This window comes from Rattus norvegicus, chromosome 19 (assembly GCF_036323735.1).
Source record: "Rattus norvegicus strain BN/NHsdMcwi chromosome 19, GRCr8, whole genome shotgun sequence".
NCBI classification, from domain to species: domain Eukaryota; kingdom Metazoa; phylum Chordata; class Mammalia; order Rodentia; family Muridae; genus Rattus; species Rattus norvegicus.
Genome location: NC_086037.1, coordinates 68508946 through 68529489, shown reverse-complemented (window position 1 = coordinate 68529489; position 20544 = coordinate 68508946). Strand labels below are relative to the sequence as shown.

At 46.2% G+C, this 20544-nt stretch overlaps 2 long non-coding RNA genes across 2 annotated transcripts; one reads left to right on the top strand and one right to left on the bottom strand.

Annotated features, from left to right (window-relative positions):
- Positions 1–824: 824 nt before the first annotated feature.
- On the bottom strand, positions 825–2635 carry LOC134483658 (uncharacterized). The gene is made up of 2 exons (XR_010060508.1): positions 2113–2635; positions 825–1768 (listed from the first exon to the last, which is right to left on the bottom strand). It is a non-coding gene; the product is annotated as an uncharacterized LOC134483658 (long non-coding RNA).
- Positions 2636–3890: 1255 nt separating this feature from the next.
- LOC134483657 (uncharacterized) lies at positions 3891–7747 on the top strand. The gene is made up of 2 exons (XR_010060507.1): positions 3891–7056; positions 7222–7747. It is a non-coding gene; the product is annotated as an uncharacterized LOC134483657 (long non-coding RNA).
- The last annotated feature ends 12797 nt before the right edge of the window (positions 7748–20544 follow it).

The window sequence follows — 20544 nt, the reverse complement described above, 5'->3', positions numbered from 1 at the left end:
ATTTCATCCAGATATCCTGTTTCTGCCTTAAAGAAAAAAAAAGTCTCCCTGGATCCTGGAATCGCAGATGATTCTTAGACTTGCTGGTTGTTTGTTTGTTAAAGGTGATGACAGAACTTTATACCACAGTGGGGTGTTCAGGGTGCAGTCTCTACTCACCTCCTCAGAGGCTCGTGCAATCTAACTTAGTTTAAGAAAGGGCCCTAGGGCAATGGTTCTGTGGGATCCTATGTAAATACTCAGCTCTCCCAAATATGTAGGTTAAAAACAGACATGATGTTCGAAAAGGAAGATAACCCAAACAAAGGGACTTGTGTGTCTGTCCTAAGCTTGACTTTAGCACTTGACATGGTCCCGACGGCTAAATGTGCTGGCTAGTGCCACAATGCTGGGCTTTCTCTTGTGCCGAGTCCCTCTCAGACCCTGAATAAAGTTTTAAAATGATTGTCTGGATTCATGGATGCTGGTGGGTCCAAGCACACAGAACTGTATTAAACTGAGAAGGAACCCAACTACCACTCTTGTTGACAGAAATGACTGGTGATGGATAAAGCCCATGCCTCTGATAAGATCCTTTTAAAGGGGGCTGGAGAGATGACCACGAGGTTAAGAGCACTGGCTGCGGGGTTGGGGATTTAGCTCAGTGGTAGAACGCTTGCCTAGCAAGCGCAAGGCCCTGGGTTCGGTCCCCAGCTCCGAAAAGAAGAAAAAAGAAAGAAAGAGCACTGGCTGCTCTTCCAGAGAACCCAGGTTCAATTCTTAGCACACTCTGGCTTCCACCCGCACTGGGCGCCCAAACAAGACTCTCATACATGTAAAGGAAATTCATTCGTTCAATTTTTTAAAATTTCTTTCAGGAAAACTTGACATTCAGCTTTTCCCTGAGGGGGATGCCATCAAGGACTCCAGTTTAAATCTAAGACAGTGCCCTCTAGTGGGGACTTTTGTAAAAATGGGGTTCCGCTAAGTAGTGACTGAGGCTTCTGAGCTTTCTGGCCTTCTGAGTGGAGTTGCATCCAGGAATCACTGCCCTAAAGTGACACCAACAGACCACACAGGTCATTTTGGTCCCGGGGACAGTTATCTGTGCCACGATTCTCTGGCTCTGTCCTCACAAGGAGGTTGGACAGCTCTGCGGCAGGAGACAGGCGGGCTGGAGGGTCGCTGCAGCAGCCGCAGGGCAAATCACAGCACCCTTTCAAACAGGGCGCATGAACCATGGGGCATTTCTGACAGCGCAGAAATCTGAAATCTTTGTTCTTCTGAAATTCTCTGGAGGAGACTGCGTCGGGGGCCTGCAGAGGCTGGCTCTTCGCTCCTGACCCTCCAGTTCTGAGTGCGGTCGGCAGCAGCTCCTGGCCCAGCCGGATGATGGCCCCACCAGAGTCCAGCAGACTGGGCCTTCTCATCCTTGGAGAGAAATGTGAACGTGAGCCCCTTCTGTCGAAGGAGAGCTGGAACGTTCCCCTGAGCAGAAGACTAGGCCTTTGTTTTCTTCTTAACACTTTCTCCTGGTAGATTTCAGGCTGGTCTTGGACAAAGGAAAAAAACCAAAACAACAAAAGCACAAGAGTTTCAATAATTAAGTTGGGAAATGCGAAGTTTTAAAATAAATAATTTGAACTGATCTCTACCAGTCTAGAATATGAGTAAACATGTAAAATATTAATCCAGGCAGCTTCACCGTCACGTGATGTTTACTTATCGCTTAGCAACCGTACGAAGCCTCTGTATGACGTCATTGTGGAAGTGGGCGGAGCTCATGGACCTTACAGAGAAGGTAAACAGTGAGAAATGAAAACTCAGGAGCAGGTGGGGAAGGACAGTCACAGGTGAGGGAAGACCTGAGGGCTGTCACTCTAACTGTCCACAGGGCTGCAAACTTGGCTATCCAGAGTCTTACCCGGTGCAGTGGGCACTTAACATATGTACAATGACTTAGTGACCTTACATACAGTAATGAGAAATGACAGAGAAGTCAGGGAAATATTACCCAGTGTACACTGGGGGGGGGCACCCATTGGGGGCGTCTGCTGGGAGGATCCCCTGGGGAGTATGGGAAAGCACTTGGGGAGGAGGGTGCACTTTTCAAATAAATTTCAAAGCCGTTACCTCCACCATGAGTCACACCAGATAATGGGAAAAGCCTGCTCTCCCAAAGTAGTAGCTGGATGATACTCAGAGAGGCTGTGGAAGAGCTCAGCCGTTTGGAGGCTTTAATGCACCACACAGAACATGGCAGAACCAGCAAGCTAAAAGCAAATGAAGAACAAACAGCAGAGACCCCGTCAGGCTGAAAATACTTCTAAAGAAAACAAAAGCAAGGGCTGGAGAGATGGCTCAGTGGTTAAGAGCACTGACGGCACCTAAGAGGTCCTGAGGTCCTGAGTTCAATTCCCCACAACCACATGGTAGCTCACCACCATTTGTAGTGGGATCTGATGCCCTGGTGTGTCTGAAGGTAGCTGTAATAAACCTAGAAATTATTGACAGCCAAAACAAGTGATCTGGGGCTGAAGAGATGGCTCAGAGGTTAAGAGTGAAGACTGCTCCTCCGGAGACCCCGAGTTCTATTCCCAGCACCTGCTTCGTGCAGCTCACAACCACCTGAACTTCTGGTGGCTCCAGAAGATCCGACATCATCTCTGGCCTCAGGCACTACACTCACATGCACAACACGCAGAGACAAACACACACACACACACACACACCATTTTAAAGATAGTAACAATAAACTATTAAAGACAAACATACATAAATGTCGTTGCAGATGGAAATACAAAAGCATCTACCAAGGACTCTTGGGTAAAAGAGGAAAAATAGACTAAAGTTCAAAAACCTCTAACGTAGTAATGAGGAAGCCAGCAGTGGGCTAGACCAGATGCAACGGATCACAGTGATCATCTGGAATGTTCTTCATAGTAAGGCACTGGGAGTGTTGCTGGAGGTAGGCTTGTGAGATTTCAAAAGCCCATCCCAGGCCCAGTGTCTCTCTCTGTCTCTGTCTCTCCCTGTCTATCTCTGTCTCTGTGACTCTCTGTCTCTGTCTCTCTTTATCTGTCTCTGTCCCTCTGTCTCTGCCCCTCTGTTCTCTGTCTCTTTGTCTCTGTCTGTCTTTGTCTCTCTGTCTCTTTGTCTCTGTCTCTGTCTCTCTGTCTGTCTCTGTCTCTGTCTCTGTCTCTGTCTCTCTCTCGCCCCCTGCCTGCAGATTTGTTTGCAAAAGCTCTCAGCTACTGTCCCAATGCCATGCCTGTCTGCTTCCTACCCTGATGATCATGGACTAAATCCCTTAAATCATAAGTCAGCTCCTCTCCACCCCCACTAAATGCCTTCTTTTGTAAGAGTTGCCTTGGTCATGGCCCCTCTTCACAGCAATAGAACACTAACTCAGTCAGTGAGTGTGCACGTGTTATGATGGTTAGCATTGTGTTTAAAATGTGAAGACCGCTGTGATTACGAGCCCCACGAAAACATCGTTTTAGCTTGTAAGCTTGTATAATGTACCCTGTCAGTTAACTTGCCCAAGATGGATGACCTCCTGGAATATTTGGGCTATTGTTGAAACTGTTCAGTCTTGCGAGTTTGTTCTTTGGGATGATAGACACAAGACTAGCCACTGCTTCTGCCTCTGTAAGGAGACACTTGCTTGCTCAAGGTAACTGAGGCGTCTAGAAGATATCAAAAGGTGTAAAAGTTAAGCTTGTCCAGGTAATTTTTTAAAATAAATACATTACATTTCCTTGTGAAAATGGCTGGGGGTATTGCTCAGTGGTAGCATATTTGCGTAATATCTCAGAGCCCTGGTTCCACCAGCATCACCAAAGCAAAAACTAGAAAAAGCACAAAAAAGGTAAGCAAAGTAGAGACTAAGTGTCTGTGAAGTGATGTCTAGTCTGTGAGGTAGCATCTGTGAGGTGGCATCTGTGTCTGTGTAAGGTGGCATCTGTGAGGTGGCATCTATGAGGTGGCATCTGTGAGGTGGTGTCTGTGAGGTGGCATCTGTGAGGTGATGTCTGTGTCTGTGAGGTAGCATCTGTGAGGTGATGTCTGTGTCTGTGAGGTGGCATCTGGGAGGTGATGTCTATGTCTGTGAGGTGGCATCTGTGAGGTATCTGTGTCTATGAGGTGATGTCTGTGTCTGTGTGGCGGTGTCTGTGAGGTGATGTCTGTGAGGTGGCATCTGTGTCTGTGAGGTGATGTCTGTGAGGTGGCATCTGTGTCTGTGAGGTGGTGTCTGTGTCTGTGAGGTGGCATCTGTGAGGTGGTGTCTTGTCAGGTGATGGCTGTGTCTGTGTCTGTGTGGTGGTGTCTGTGAGGTGATGTCTGTGAGGTGATGTCTGTGTCTCTGAGGTGGCATCTGTGAGGTGGTGTCTTGTCAGGTGATGGCTGCGTCTGTGTGGTAGTGTCTGTAAGGTAGCATCTGTGTCTGTGAGGTGGCATCTGTGAAGTGGCATCTGGTGTGTGAGGTGGCATTCGTGAGGTGGTGTCTGTATCTATGAGGTGGTATCTGTGAGGTGGTGTCTGTGAGGGTGTCCGTGAGGGTGTCTGTGAGGTGGCATCTGTGAGGTGGTGTCTGTGTCTGTGAGGTGGGGTCTATGAGGTGGCATCTGTGAGGTAGCTCAGCAGATAAAGGCACTTGCCAATGAGCTGAATTCAATCCCAGGACCCATACAGTACAAGGAGAGAACAAATTCTTGCAAGTGGTTTTGAAAACTCAAAGCCCACTCCCAATGACACACCTCCTCCAACAAGACCACACCTTCTAATCCTTCTCAAGCAGTTCCACTAACTGGGACCAAGCGTTCAAACATTCGAGCCTATGGGGACCATTCTCATTCAAACCACCATACTTGTTAAATAAATAAATAGAGATAGATAGATAGATAGGTAGATAGATAGATTATAAATGTTTTTTTAATAAGTGTGCTTTTTAGGAAGAAACAGATCATTGGCTTGGTAAAAGAAAGCAATAAGGCTAACTAAAATGTTAAACCTCACAAAGTCTCTAAATTACTCCCCAGCACACAAAGAAAACTTCCCTAGTTTCCTTTCTTTTTTATGTATGCATGTATGTATGTATGTATGTATGTATGTATGTATGTATGTATGTGTATTAAATCATTTTATTTGTTTACATTTCAAATGTTATCCCTCTTCCAGGTTTCCCCTCCACAAACCCCCCACCCCGTCCCCTTCCCCTTTGCCTCTACAAAGGTGCTTTCCCAACCAACCACCCACTCCTGCCTCACCCCTCTAGCATTCCCCTTCTCTAGGGTATCAGGTTTCCATAGGACCAAGTGCCTCTCCTCCCACTGATGACAGATGAGGCAGTGCTCTGCTACATATGTAGGGGGAGCCATGAACCCGCCCATGTAGACCCTTTGGTTGGTAGTTTAGTCCCTGGAGCTCTGAGGGTATGTTAGTTGTTTTTCCTATGCAGTTGCAATCCCCTTCGGCTCCTTCAGTCCTTCCCCTAGTTCTACCATTGGGGTCTCTGGGCTCAGCCCAACGGTTGAAAATGAGTATCTGCATCTTTCTTGGTTGGGTGCTGACAGGGCCAATCAGAAGAGAGCCATACCAGACTCCTGTCTGTAAGCGCATCTTGGCATCAGCAATAGTGTCAGGGTTTGGTGTCTATGGATGGAATAGATTGGAAGGTGGGGCTTATGGGGACTGGAGAGATAGTTCAGTGTGAGCACTGGCTGCTCTTCCAGAGGACCTGAGTTCCTGGAAACCACATGATGGCTCACAAACATCTGTAATGGGATCTGATGCCCTCTTCTTGATGCCCTCTGCTGGCATATGGGTATACAGGCAGACAGAGCACTGACATTAAATAAATAAATAAATAAATAAATAAATAAATAAATAAATAAATAAATAATCTTTTTAAAAAAATATTATGTGGGGGCTGGAGAGACGGCTCAGCAGTTAAGAGCACTGACTGCTCTTCCAGAGGTCCTGAGTTCAATTCCCAGCAACCACATGGTGGCTCACAACCATCTGTAAAGAGATCTGATGCCCTCTTCTGGTGTATCTGAAGATAGCTACAGTGTACTTATACATAATAAATGAATAAATCTTTCTAAAAAATTAAAAAAAATTATGTGTATGGGTATTTTGGCCTGCTGGTACGTTGGTGCTTCCTGTGTGAGCCTGGTGCCAGAAGACCTTGGTTGGTTTCCTGGAACTGGAGTAACAAATGGTGTGAGTGGTGTGAGGATGCTGGGAATCCAACCCTGGTGCTTTGGAAAAGCAGCTAGCTCTCTTCACTGCTAAGCCATCTTTCCAGCCCCTTAATTCTGTTTAGGAAACAAGGATGGTACTGGAGAGATGGCTCAGTGGTCAAGAGCACTGACTGTTCTTCTAGAGGTCCTGAGTTCAAATCCCAGCAACCACATGGTGGCTCACAACCATCTGTAATGAGATCTGATACCCTTTTCTGGTGTGTCTGAAGACAGCAACAGTGTACTTAATAAATCTTTTTTAAAAATAAAAGAAAACAGGAATGAATAACATCAGTACTTTGACCTGATACAAACTGTGCAATAAAAACTAAAGCTGTAAATCAAGAGTGTATGCATTTTTTGACAAAATTTCAAAATGATAACTTTGTGCTTTGCTAAATCGAAGAATCTGCTGGACTTCAGGCTCCTAGGAGTGGTGCTTTGGGTTAGTTAATAGTTTCAGTTTCCTCTGAGATTAAAACAGTTCACACTGCTGGGAAACTCTTTAAACAAGAAGGTAAACAAATTCAAATAGCTTCAGGAAGTTCCTGAAACCAACCACGTTCACTAGGCCCCTCCCTCCCAGAGTAAGCAGAGCCAAGCTGCACAAGAAGACTGTCAGAGAGCTGAGCTGCCAAGAAGACTCAGACTGGACCAGCTGCCCAGACGAAGCAAAAACTAGCCAAGCTGGCTGGAAGAGGTTTAGACCAGTTTGTGAGCCGTCAGCCATGCTGAGTGCGTTTTGGTGATGCAGCTGTCTTTGGTTACTTCTGCTCCTGTAAGTAACACCAATAAAACTCCATATTGGACTTTTGTGTGTCTATCTGAGGTGAGTAGAAATGTGTCTCTCCAGGGAAAATTTGTCACATGACAGCTTGGGATACAAGAGTGTTTCTTTTGTTTTGTTTTGTTTTGTTTTGTTTTTGTTTGTTAGGAGGTAGAGTTTCTCTGTGTAGCCCTGAATGTACAGACCACACTACTCTTGAATTCACAGAGATCCAGCTGCCTCTGCCTCCCCAGTACGTGGGACACCACCACCCATCCCAAGAGTATTTCTCTTAAGATTAGAAGCTGCCACCTGGAAGTTCTTCTGGAAGCATAGCAATGCAGTCCATCAAGAGATAACAGCTGTGCAGCTAAGACGTGCAAAGACACTAACGTGTCCGACAAGATCACGGATCTGTAAAAAAATCTAGATGACAATCCATAAACTGACTCAAGCAAGAAAATGAGTCAGCAGCTTAGCGGGCAACATGCTACAATAAACACACCGGCATCTTTATGCTACAGAGTAGCCAGCTAGATGATCCATTTACAATGGCAACAGAGAAGATGAACTATCTCGGGGCAAATGAGATCCAGAAACACACAGAGCCACCATGAGGAAAACATTTTGAAAACTCAAAAAGAGCTCATTAGCATGGGATATGAGGATGACGTCATTTTCCTTCCATACCATGACTGGAGGCAGAAAGCTGTGACTCTTCCCAAGTTACTTTATTAAAGAGGCTTTTTGTTTAGTTGGTTTGGTTTGGGAGTATTTTTCGGGAGGCAGGGGGGTGTTGTTTTGGTTGGTCGGTTCGGATGTTTTGGTAAGACAATCCCAATAAAAATGCCAACGAAGCTTATTGGGTTTGGAGCTGGACAAGTTTATGCTAAGGCATGCGGAAAAACAGACATGAGAAAACAGGGCACTGTAAAAAACTACACGGGAAACTAGTTCTGCCAAGGATTAAAACATAGTCCGCGCGCAGGCCCTTGAGTTAGAACAAGGTGTCTCTGACACACTCACGGAGCACTGATCTTAGGACCGCTAGGGAGCAGGCTCTGGGGGCATTCGCTGGAGTTCCCGTCACTGGAGCAAAACCAGCTTTTTCGATAAACAGTGCGAACAGCCATGTAGTCATTTGGATAAAGGGTACAATTAGACCCTGATGTTATACCATACACAAGAATAACTTCCCAGTGAGTCAGGGGGCTCAGAAACAAGGAAAAAAATGGCTAAAACTCTCTTTATCTGAGTATAGGTGAAAATACTAAGTAATCCTGGAACACAATATCTGGAATATATATACTAGATGAATGTAAAAAAAAAAAAAAATGGTGTTCTGGGGCTAGAGAGAAGGCTCAGTTCTTAAGAGCACTGACTTTTCTTCCAGAGGTCTTGAGTTCAATTCCCAGCAACCACAATGGCTCACAACCATCTGTAATGGGATCCGATGCCCTCTTCTGATGTATCTGAAGACAGCTACTGTGTACTCATGTACATTAAGTAAATATTTTTTTAAAGTGTCTTTCTGGGGGTCTGGAAAGATGGCTCAGCAGTTGAGAGCACCAGCTGCTCTTCCAGAGGTCCTGAGTTCAATTCCCAGCACCCACATGGTGGCTCACAACCATCTATAAAGAGATCTGATACACTCTTCTGGTACGCATGAAGTCAGGGTGCTCACAAACATTAAATAAATAAACAAACAAATAAATCTTTAAAAAAAATAAAAGAAATGAATGGCTTTCTAAACCAGGAGTAGGGATGCACATGTGTAGGGGATTTAATTTGTGCTTACTTGGGAATTTGCACATCTGCTGCAGGTCTCTCCCAACAGTTGGTTTTTTGACTGGTCAGTAAAGAGCCAGCAGTCAATGGCTGGGCAGGGGGCAGGGACACACGCATGCATGCATATATATTTTTTAAATTTTAAATGAGATGTAATTTTAAAAAGGAAAAAAGAAAAGAAAAAAGAAGAAAAAAAAAAGTAGGGCCAGAGAGATGGCTTCATGGCTAAGAAAACTTGGGTTCCTGAGGACCCAAATTCAGTTCCTGGCATCTAACAGTTTACAACTGACTAAAATCCCAGGTCAGAAAAATATTAAGGGGTAAGGTGCCTTTTCTGATCGCTGAAGGCACCAAGCACACATGGTACACAGGGACATCAAAACACTCATATATTTAAAGAAAATAAATAAAATATTGTCTTAATTAGGGTCTTATTGCTATGAACAGATACCATGACCAACCAAACGTAAGTTTTATAAAGGACAACATTTAATTGGGGCTGGCTTACAGGTTCAGAGGTTCAGTCCATTATCATCAAGGCAGGAACATGGCAGCATCCAGGCAGGCACAGTGCAGGAGGAACTGAGAGTTCTACATCTCCACCCGAAGGAAGCCAGGAACAGACTGAGCATCCTCTGGCAGCTAGGAGGAGGGTCTCCAAGCCACCCGCACAGTGACACACTTCCTCCAACAAGGCCACACCTTCTAATAGTGCCACTCCCTGGGCCAAGCATATGCAAACCATCACAAGTAGATAGGATAAAATTAAGACTTAAATGTGGAACTAAAATACCCAAAGCTCCAATTGAAAATACAAGACTGGGGATATTTAACGTGTACCTAAAACAAATATATTCTTCTGCGAAGCAGAACAACGACAGGTTTACAGGATTAAAATCATAAAATGCACGTGCCATTTAACCATAATAAGACTGTACTTAAAATCAGTAACAGAGGGCTGGTGAGATGGCTCAGCGGTTAAGAGCACTGACTGCTCTTCGAGAGGTCCTGAGTTCAACTACCAGCAACCTCATGGTGGCTCACAACCATCTGTAATGGGATTTGATGCTCTCTTCTGGTGTCTGAAGACAGCTACAGTGTATATAATAAATAAATAAATAAATAAATAAATAAATAAATAAATAAATTTTAAAAATCAGTAACAGAAAAATATCGGGAGAAAGCAGACATTGTATTATCTGAAAATTTGAAGATTAAACAACCCATGTACAAATCAAAATACCATAAACCGAAATATCTTGCTAGAAAAGCAAGCCCGGTGTGGTGGTCCACACCTACAATCCTAGGATGTTGGAGGTAGAGGCAGGAGGATTAGAGGTCAAGGTCATTCTTCACTACCTAGCAAGTCCGAGGCCAGGCTAGACTACACGAAACCCTATCACAGAGACATCAACAGGCCCAGGATTTGGGAGACAGAAGCAGGTGGATCTCTTGTGGAGACCCAACTTTCCCTTGCATAACAAGCTCTAGGCCGGCCAGGGTTTCAAAGCAAGACACCCGTTTCAAAAAAAAAAAAATCAATGAAAATATATCAAAACTTACCAGATAGGCATGGAGGCACACCTTCTATTCTTTAACTCACTAGGGATACTGAGGCAGAAAGACCTCAAGTTTGAGGTCAGTCTGAGATACAGAACATGTCCACTTCAAAGGAAAGAGAAAGGGAGAGAGGGTGGGGGAGAAATCCTTCATCCCAATCTTTTCTCAGAGTAAATCTCTAAGCATCTGCAAACCCGTCTCACTTAGGTATCCTGCCCGGGTTGACCTTGAGCCCTCAGAAATCTTCCTGATTCAGGTTCCAAAAAACTAAGCCTACAGGTGTGCGCGCCACCGTGTCCGGTTTAGTAAAAGAAGAAGAATTCTAATTGGATTTTTTTTTCTGAGAGAGAGAGAGAAAGAGAAAGAGAGAGAGAGAGAGAGAGAGAGAGAGAGAGAGAGAGAGAGAGAGAGAGAGGGTCGGTTGCAAGCAGCACCCCATCTGAATGGTGCACAGGTTATCAGCTTCCTGAGAGAGCCTGGTGGGAATCGAGGGTCCCATTAAGCTCTCGTCATAAGTCAAGGGCGGCTTGGGAAGACGGAGCCTGCAGCACAGAAATCCACCAGTTAGGGGCTGCTCTTTGCTCGCCCTCGAGGGGACCTGGAGTTGCTCTGGGTGGCCCTGGGAGAATGTAAGCCTGAAGAGACGCTCAGTCCTTGCCTGGACGGGAGGTCTCCTATTTCTGCCAAAAGGGACGTCAGAGGGAACAGGGAGAAGCATAGTCAGAGCCTCGAACTCTCAGAAGAACACGGCTGAATGGAGAAGAAATGCCGGTAAGGACGTCCACAGACACCCTGCCCCACTCCCACGCCCGCATCTTCTTTGTGCTATTCTGGGCTCCTGCTTTTCTTTGTGTAGTGTATGCGGGGACGGGATCAGCCAGGTGGTCAAAGAGATAACAACTTTGACGCTGAAACTTCCCTGGATACCACCACCAAAGCCCACACGGTCTCTTGAACAAGCAATAACATTTAGAATTTCCGATCCCATTCCAACGATTGGTTATGTAAAAGCAGTAGGCTTGGTGTGCGGCAGTGTTTCAGGCAGCCTTTGTTTTGTGACGGTGTGAGCAGTCCAAAGGTCAGATGTTGTGTTACACTGATGGGACACCACGACCACCAGCTGCCCTACAAGGCTGAGCACAGAGGAAATGCCTAATGCTTGCCTGCTCCTTGTAAGTTTCAGTGGACAAAAAGCATTTTCTAGGTCGATAGCCCCGTCCCAGGTGGTCCAGGTTATGCCCAGTTCTTCAGGAAAAGAGATCTTGGCTAACAGGACAGAAGTGCCAAGTGAGACAACTGGGTCATTGCAGATCCACTGAGATCTTTCCAGAATTCATGCCCCTGAGGCACTGTGACCCTTAAAAGAAGAGTGGAAGTGTTGATGTGTCTCTGTGCTTCAAGGAGCTCCACGTCACTCTCTGTGTCTTTAGAAAATATCATGGACTGTTTCCCACAAAGAGAACTCATGACAGATTAGCTAAGGTGAGTTTTCAATAATCCTGGTGGCTTGACGGTGTGAACATGACCTGGCTGGGTGGTTTACTCCATGCAGTGAGGTCTGCTGGGAACACAGACACCTGAACTCAGGTGTCAAAAGGACTTGTACTCGAGTGTCTGAGGAGTCACCTGTCCTTTCACAACAGCTTTTCTTATGCATCTCATCAGTGACACCATCATAACATCAGCATACAGTGGGAAAGACCAAAGAGAACATCTCAAACCACATAGACAGGAAGTGAGTGAAAATACACAGGAAGTGAGTGAAAATACACAGGAAGTGAGTGAAAATAGACAGGAAGTGTATGAAACCAAGGAAGAAACAGAAAACAAGCCAAATAAAAATGAGTTCTTGGGGGAGGAAGAAGATGGCTTAGTGATTTAAAACACTTGTTGCTCCTGTAGACGACCCGTATTCAATTCCCAACACCCACACGATGGCGCCCAACCAATAACTCCAATTCCAGGGATCTAACCCCTCTTCTGACCTCTGGTGGTACCCATGTTTGTAAAGTAGTAATACACATAAAGTAAAATAAATCTAAAAAAAAATGAGTTACTGTTCATAAATATTGGACCACACACCAGCATCCTTTCCCCGGGAGAGAAATAGAAATCTAATAATCATTACCTCTCTGTTAATGGTCAAGATGTGAAAAGCAGTACTTGAAATCTAATAATAGGAATTTGCTATTGAATATGGACTGGTTTCCCTAAGGCAGCCTCAGAATAGATGTTTCTGGGGAACTTATTTAAAAAAAAATAAGTTGTGTGGACACAATGTTTTTGTGCAGCATGTAAAGTTTACCCTTGTGTTATTCAAGTGCTGACTTTTCTGCCCTCCTCTCTTGTTTCAATCCAGACACAACACCGTAAGGCTTATGTCTAGAATCTCCTGCTTGTGTGAACAATTCTAACCATTTATTCTCTGCCTGGTCAATAAATGCTGACCACCCAATGGCTGAGCAGGAGAGATTAGAGTAGAATGTCTGCCAGCCAGAAGAAGGAGAGAGAGAGAAGGAAGGGAGTTTCAGATGGGCCGTGAGGAGGAGGGGTCGTAGAAGACACCATGGAAGGAACATCTGAAGCCCAAAGAGTCAGGTCAATAACAAGAAGCAAGTGCCATGGGATGGGACTGGGAGGCAGCCAGATTAGCTAGCACAGGAGGTTAAGGTGGATGATAACGTCCCAGGTACTGAGGTGCAGCATGAAATAAACCTTGTTTTCTCTGTGTGGAGAGATGGCAAAACACTAAAGTATGACTATTGAGATCTGGGCCTGGCGCTGCCTAGTTATCTTATCTGGGCAGCTTCCTAGCACGGCACACTTTCCAGCCTTCATGAAGGACTCTGAACCTCGATATGCAAATGTGTACCTTGCAACCCTCAGCTGCTGTTACTCTAATCTTTAATTTCATTCATAATTTGATAATCATTAAGGAGAATTTTTTTATCTTGGGAGGAAGGAGGTGGAAATGAGAAAGGGAAGTGGGGCTTAGGTGTGATGTAAGTATATTGCATGGGTGTATGAGAATATCACGATTAAGCCCAATTTTTGCAATTAATGATAAACCAAGATAGGCGTGACAGCATAAACCTTTAATCCCAGAAGTTGGGAGGCAGGGAGGGGTGGGTCTCTGTGATTCCTGGACTAGCAAGGGCTATGTAATAAGACGCTTTCTCAAAAAATATAAAATAAAATAAATTATAGTTCCAGAGTGATACCCGATCGGTAAGATGGATAATTTATAAGCTCCAGGTCATGGGCTCAGTCTCCCAGGACCCATGTCAGCAGCCAGGAATGATGGCCTAGGTTTGCTGTCCCAGAGCTCACAGAGCTGAGGGTGGGAGCCTCTGCTGGGCACCAAGTCGTATGTAAACCGGCCCCTGTGAGGTCTTTTGTGAACTTGGCACACTATGGGAGCCCTTTGTGGAAAGTTTGCATGATATAAATGTCCAGGTGCAGGCCGGAGAGATGGCTCAGCGGTTAAGAGCACTGACTCTTCTTCCAGAGGTCCTGAGTTCAATTCCCAGCACCCACATGGTGGCTCATGACCATCTGTAATGGAATCTGATGCCCTCTTCTGGTGTGTCTGAGGACAGCTACAATGTACTCAGTGTACTCATATAAATAAAATAAATAAACCTTTTAAAATATTAAATAAATAAATAAATGTCCAGTTGCTACTTGTTTTGTTCCTGAAGTTTCCTTACATCACGGCACATCCACAAATACCGTAAAGACTGATTCTGAAATTGCCCGAAAAGAAAACTTAAGTTACAGACCAAAAAAAACCAACAACAGTAAGTTTTGTTTTCTTTTAAAATTATCATCCTATACTGAGACACATGTGGTAGCTCATGCTCGTAATCCCCATGTTTGGGAGACTGAGACAGGAGGATTTCTGTGAACTCAAGGCCACTGTGATCTGTATATTGAGCTCCAAGTCATCCCAACTACAGAGTGAAACCCTGTCTTAAAAAAAAAAAAAACAGTATCCTGGAAACCACTAAACAAAGAAAACTCCAGGGAAGAGCACAGAAACAAGAAGTGTAACTTTTAGATAGTTGACAACTATTTTAAGTGGGTTGTTTGGGGGAAGGACACTTCCCACTCCCAGCTTCCCCAGAGTGATATGCTCACTGCAGCCAGCCCCCCTCTCACACCCTCAGGTGCCTTTTCTTATGAGAGTCGAGTGAATGGCTGATGTCTTTGGATGCATGACTCTGCTAAGCTGACGTTGCAGCTAGGGTGTAGTGTAGGATCAGGGTAGAGAGTCAGCCTGTGCTAACAGCAGAACTGGTGAACCATTTAGACAATTGCCAGGGGAAATGTCAGCATCAGTACCTCCAAGTGTTTGGTCAATAGCGTTGGGTATCGGTGCACAGAGCCAGGCTCAGTGGAACCAGTTCAAGAGTCAGCCCCGGGGCACTGCTGGTCAGCAGGGAGACTCAGAGGGAAGATTGGGCTTAGGAGTCTGGAGGTCTATGTGTCTTTCCCTGCTTCTACCATAGCAGGCAGCCAGAGCAGAGGAAGGATAAAAGGTAGAACTCGATGCTAAGGGGGTGGGGCAGCCCAAAAAGCATAGCAAGCCACTCTGCCTCTAGAAACTGAATGTGTTGGCCCACAAACTGCCAGCTCCCAGTGCTCTGCCCCTCTTAGGAAAGAGTGAGAGAGAAAAAATCTCATACACGAGAGAAAAACTGTGCTTTTAGAAAGCACATTAGCGCCAGCTAGTGGCGGCGGCGGTGGCGGCGCCGCCTTTAATCCCAGCATTGGGGAGGCAGAGGTAACCATCAAGTTCCAGAAACAGCCAGGGCTACACAGAGAAGCACTGTCTTGAAAAACAAAACAGAAAAGAAAGCACTTTAGCAACAGTGCCTTCCATCGAAGCCTTAAGAAGCCCGACGCTGGAAGAGAGCATAACACGGGTGAGGCTGTTACAGTCCCAGTGTCCACACACAGCAGCTCATTCCCCAGAGAGTGTTCTGAACCCTTGGGATCTGTTGACGGACACTGAACAAAGTCCCTGCTCTTGTGCATCTTGTCCTGTGAGGTAGAGGAAGAATGCTTAATTAGCAGGATGGAGGAGAGGAAGAGAGAAGGGGAGGGAGGAAGAGAGGAGGGGAGAGAGAAGGGGCATGTTGGAAATGCATTTTCATAGAAATCAAAGCAAGAGAAGGAAGAGGCTCAACTGGGCAAGCGCAGTCCCTGGAGGAGCCGCTGGTTCTATCGCACTCGTCCCACGGTCTCCGGGTTTTTCACTGTAAACATGGTAGGTTAGCCAGCTCACTCGTGTTTCTTACCATTAAAACGCCCTTTGCTAGATGGTTGTGATTAGCAACGCTTTGGGAATTTGCCGTTTCCCGGGATGTAGCTGCAATGACGTGTGCTGACGCTAGAGGGTGCAATGCTCACAGGCTCACGGCTGTAACCTTTGCCACAGTGCACCTTCTCCAAAGGCCCCGGGTTTTGGGCACCCGAACAATTTCACACTGGCAGTTGTGCCCACCGGGCTGCCCCCGTGCCAGAGCCTGTTGCAAAGATTGCCGTCCTTACTCCTTCCTGAACCACTGAAAATGAATTGAGATACAAAGCCAGATCAAGACACACCACACGGTCCATAAAGGCAGCGAGAGGAGCAGAGAGGGAGAGGAAAGGGGAGGGCCAAGGCTCCTGTGGAACGGCTTGTTAATCTTCTCACCAACATAAAGGGATTAATTCCACTGTTTAGGGATTTCTGAGGCTTCATTGCACAGGTAAGAGTAGTTATTGTATCGTTGGCTAAAGGCCAGTAATCAGAAGGCTGGTTCTCCTGGCAATCAGGCCCATCCGAAATTACCTTAGGGTCTCCATGAATCACTGGATTCACGGTGCAGTTGAAAGGTGCAGGTACACTTGAAAGAGGCTTATTACAACCAATCAAAGACTATCGACTCAGGAAATTCAAAGTGTCTGGGACATTCTGAGCCAGGAAACCAGGGTAAAGGCCAAATATTTACTTTTTATTATCTGAAGACACTATAGTAATGGTTTAATTGCTACTATTTTAAATGGTCCAATAAAGCGGAGGTGAGTAAGGTAAAACTCATTGTAACTTTATTGCTGTATGAAAATACTGTGAAAAAGGAGTAGCATAGGGCGTGGTGGTGAATGCCTTTAATCCCAGGACTTGGGAGGCAGAAGCAGGTAGATCTTTGCAAGTTCAAATCCAGCCTGGTCTACAGAGTGAGTTCCAGAACAGCCAGGACCGTTAATGTCATAGAGAAACCCTGTCAGAAAAACAAACAAACAAAACACTGCCGAGCAATAGTGGGCACGTCTTTAATCCCAGGACTTGGGAGGCAGAAGCAGGCAAATCTCTGTAAATTCCAGGACACCCTGGTCCACTAAGTAAGTTCCAGGACAGCCAAGGCTACACAGAGAAACCCTGTCAAGAAGAAGGAGAAGGAGGAGGAGGAGGAGGAGGAAGAAGAGGAAGAGGAGGAAGAGGAAGAAGAGGAAGAGGAGGAGGAGGAAGAAGAAGAAGAAGAACAGGAAGGAAGAAAGAATAGCATCTGTTGATAGAGTGTTCGCCTGGCAGCATGCACAAGGTCCTGGGTACAAAGAAATAATTATTTAAAATTTAAAAACAGGGAAAATAAACAAAAGAGAAACATCAAATATGGAAAGCAAAAACATGAGTCAAGCCTTTAAGCTCAGCACTAGGAAGGCAGAGTCAGGGGGAACTCTGAGTCCAAGACCAACATCCTCTACATAGTGAGTTCTAAGCCAACTCGGAATATATACTGAAACCCTGGGGGGTGGGGAATTGTGGGGGGGGGTGAGTTTTGTTTGCTTGGTAGGCCGGGTTTTGTTTTTGTTGTTTTTAAAGGCAAAAGAAAAAACACCATTAGCCACAGTTCAGTAAGATGGCTCAGCAGGTGAAGATACCGTCCACCAAGCCTGGGTTTAATTTCCAGGACACAACATGGGTATAAAAGAAACCATACCACATAATAAATGTTTAAACAAAACTAGGCTCCTTGTCGCACATGAATCCCAGCCCTCGAGAAGCAGAAGCAGAGACGAGATCTCCATGAGCTCAAAGTCCACCTGGTCCACATAGCAAGTTCGAGGTCAGCCAGGGTTACATAGTTAGACTGTGTGGAAAAACAAGACAGACAGCCAATCAAAGGACCAGAGCAGTGGTTCTCCGCCTTCCTAATATGGCCACCCTTTAATACAGTTCCTCATGTTGTGGTGACCCCCCCATACAATTATTTCATTGTTACTTCATAACTGAAATTCCCCCAACTATACAATTATTTCATTGCTACTTAACTGAAATTCCCCCAACTATACAATTATTCCATTGCTACTATGCCTGTGTTTTCTGATGGTCTTAGGCGACCCCTGTGAAAGGGTCATTAGACCCCCAAAGGGGTTGAAACCCACAGGGCCAAAGCCACATATGTTACACACACCCATAAATCTCAGCCCGGAGAGGTAAAAGCAAAAGGGTTAGAAGTGTAATGCTGGGGCCTGCAGAGGTGGCTCGGTAGTTAACAGTGCCGACTGCTCTTCCAGAGGTCCTGAGTTCTATTCCCAGCACCCACAGGGTGGCTCACAACCATCTGTAATGCAGTCTGATATCCTCTTCCATGTGTCTGAAGACGGCCATAGTGTACTCATAAATTTTAAAAAGTTTAAAAAAAAAAAAAAAAGAAGTGTAATGCTACTCTTGGGCTTCATAGCGAGTTCAAGGTTAGCATGGACTCCTCAAGATCCTGCCTCCAAAAATGTATGGGGAAGAGAAAGCAGGCTCTCAGAATCAGATCAAATCTGAGATCTGGGGCTGGAACAACGAGAACTCATTTGGAGTAGAAAGTCACAGGTGAGCAAAACTTTTCAGGATCCTGCCTCCCTCAGAATCTGGCCAGACTTGTCCATGTTTAAGACTTGGGGCTTTGAGCAGGCAGAGCTAGTGTATGCCCATGTCTTAGGGTTTGCATTCCTGTAATAAAACACCCTCACCAAAAGCAACTTGGGGAAGAAAGGGTTTATTTTAGTTAATCCTTCCAGGCAACAGTCCATCATGAAGGGAAGTAATGGGGAGCAATGGGAACCTGGAAGCAGGAACTGAAACAGAAGCCATGGGGAAAACAAGCCATGGGGAAAACAAGCCATGGGGAGCACAGGCCATGGGGAGCACGAGTCATGGGGAGCACAGGTCATGGGGAGCACAGGCCATGGGGAGCACAGGTCATGGGGAGCACAGGCCATGGGGAGCACAGGCCATGGGGAGCACAAGTCATGGGGAACACAAGCCGTGGGGAGCACAGGCCATGGGGAGCACAGGTCATGGGGAGCACAGGTCATGGGGAGCACAAGTCATGGGGAGCACAGGTCATGGGGAGCACAGGCCATGGGGAGCACAAGTCATGGGGAGCACAGGTCATGGGGAGCACAGGCCATGGGGAGCACAGGTCATGGGGAGCACAGGCCATGGGGAGCACAGGCCATGGGGAGCACAAGTCATGGGGAACACAAGCCGTGGGGAGCACAGGCCATGGGGAGCACAGGTCATGGGGAGCACAGGTCATGGGGAGCACAAGTCATGGGGAGCACAGGTCATGGGGAGCACAGGCCATGGGGAGCACAAGTCATGGGGAGCACAGGTCATGGGGAGCACAGGCCATGGGGAGCACAGGTCATGGGGAGCACAGGCCATGGGGAGCACAGGCCATGGGGAGCACAGGCCATGGGGAGCACAAGCCTGTGGTCCTGGCTGTCCTGGAACTCACTCTGTAGACCAACCAGTCCATCCTCAAACTTTTCATAGAGCTCCTACCTCTGCCTTCATAGTGCTGGAACTAAAGTTGTGTGCCACCATGCCTGGATCTCTCTCTCTCTCTTCCTTTCTTCCTTCCTTTCTTTCTTTCTTTCTTTCTTTCTTTCTTCCTTCCTTCCTTTCTTTCTTTCTTCTGCTTCTTACCTTTATTTTAATTCTTTTAATGATTTCTTTTTTGTTTTGTTTTGTTTTTATGTGCACAGATGTTTTGCTTACATGTCTGTGTGAGGGTATCAGATCTCCCCCAACTGGAGTTACAGGCAGTTGTGAGCTGCCATGTGGGTGCTGGGAATTGAACCAGGGTCCTCTGGAAGAGCAGCTGATGCTCTTAACCTCTGAACCATGTCTCCAGCCCCTCAAACCTTTATTTTTTTATTATTATTTGTATGGGTGTTCTGCCTGTGTACTGGCTGGTTTTGCGTATCAACTTGACACAAGCTAGAGTCATCAGAGAGGAAGGAGCCTCAGTTGTGGAAATACCGCCATGAGACCCAGCTGTAAGGCATTTTCTCAATTAGTGATCAAGGAGGAGGGCCCAGTCCATTGTGGGTGGTGCCATCCCTGGGCTGGTGGTTGTGAATTCCGCCAGAAAGCAGGCTGAGCAAGCCATGGGAAGCAAGCCAGTAAGGAGCACTCCTTCAAGGCCTCTGCGTCAGCTCCTGCCTCCAGGTTCCTGCCCTGCTTGAGTTCCTGTCCTGACTTCCTCCAATGATGGACTATGTTCTGGAAGTGTAAGCCCTTTTCTGTCCTACTTGTTTTTTGTTCTTGGTGTTTCATCAGAGCAATAGAAACTCTAAGACATCCTGCTCATTATGTCTGTGCGTCATGTGTATACAAGTGCTGTGGAGGCCAAAAGAGGGTGTCAGATCCTCTGGAACTGGAGTTGCAAACAGTTATGAGCCTCCATGTGGGTGCTGGGAATTGAACCAAAGGTCTCTGGGAGGGCAGTTGGTGCTCTTAACAACTGAGCCAGCTCTGCAGCCTCAGTCTGTTTTCTTACTCCACCCAGATCACCTGCCCAGATATTGACACTGCCTAGAGTGGGCTGAACCCTCTCACATTGATATTAATCAAGATGATACCTTAGAGGCTTACCTACAGGTTGGTCCTTTTGTTTGCTTTTGTTCTCTTTTGTTTTTGAGACAGGGCTTCCTCTGTGTAGCCCTGGCTATCTTGGAACTGGAACTTGCTTTGTAGAACAGGCTGGCCTTGAACTCAGAGATCCACCTGCCTCTGCCTCCAGAGTGCCCTGATTAAAGGCTTGCAGCCCCTTTGAGGCTGATCTCATGGGGGCATTTTCTCCTTAAGATTCCTGATTCCTAGATGTGATGGGAATTGTGGGTCTGGGGTCATTCACAGATTCACCATGACCA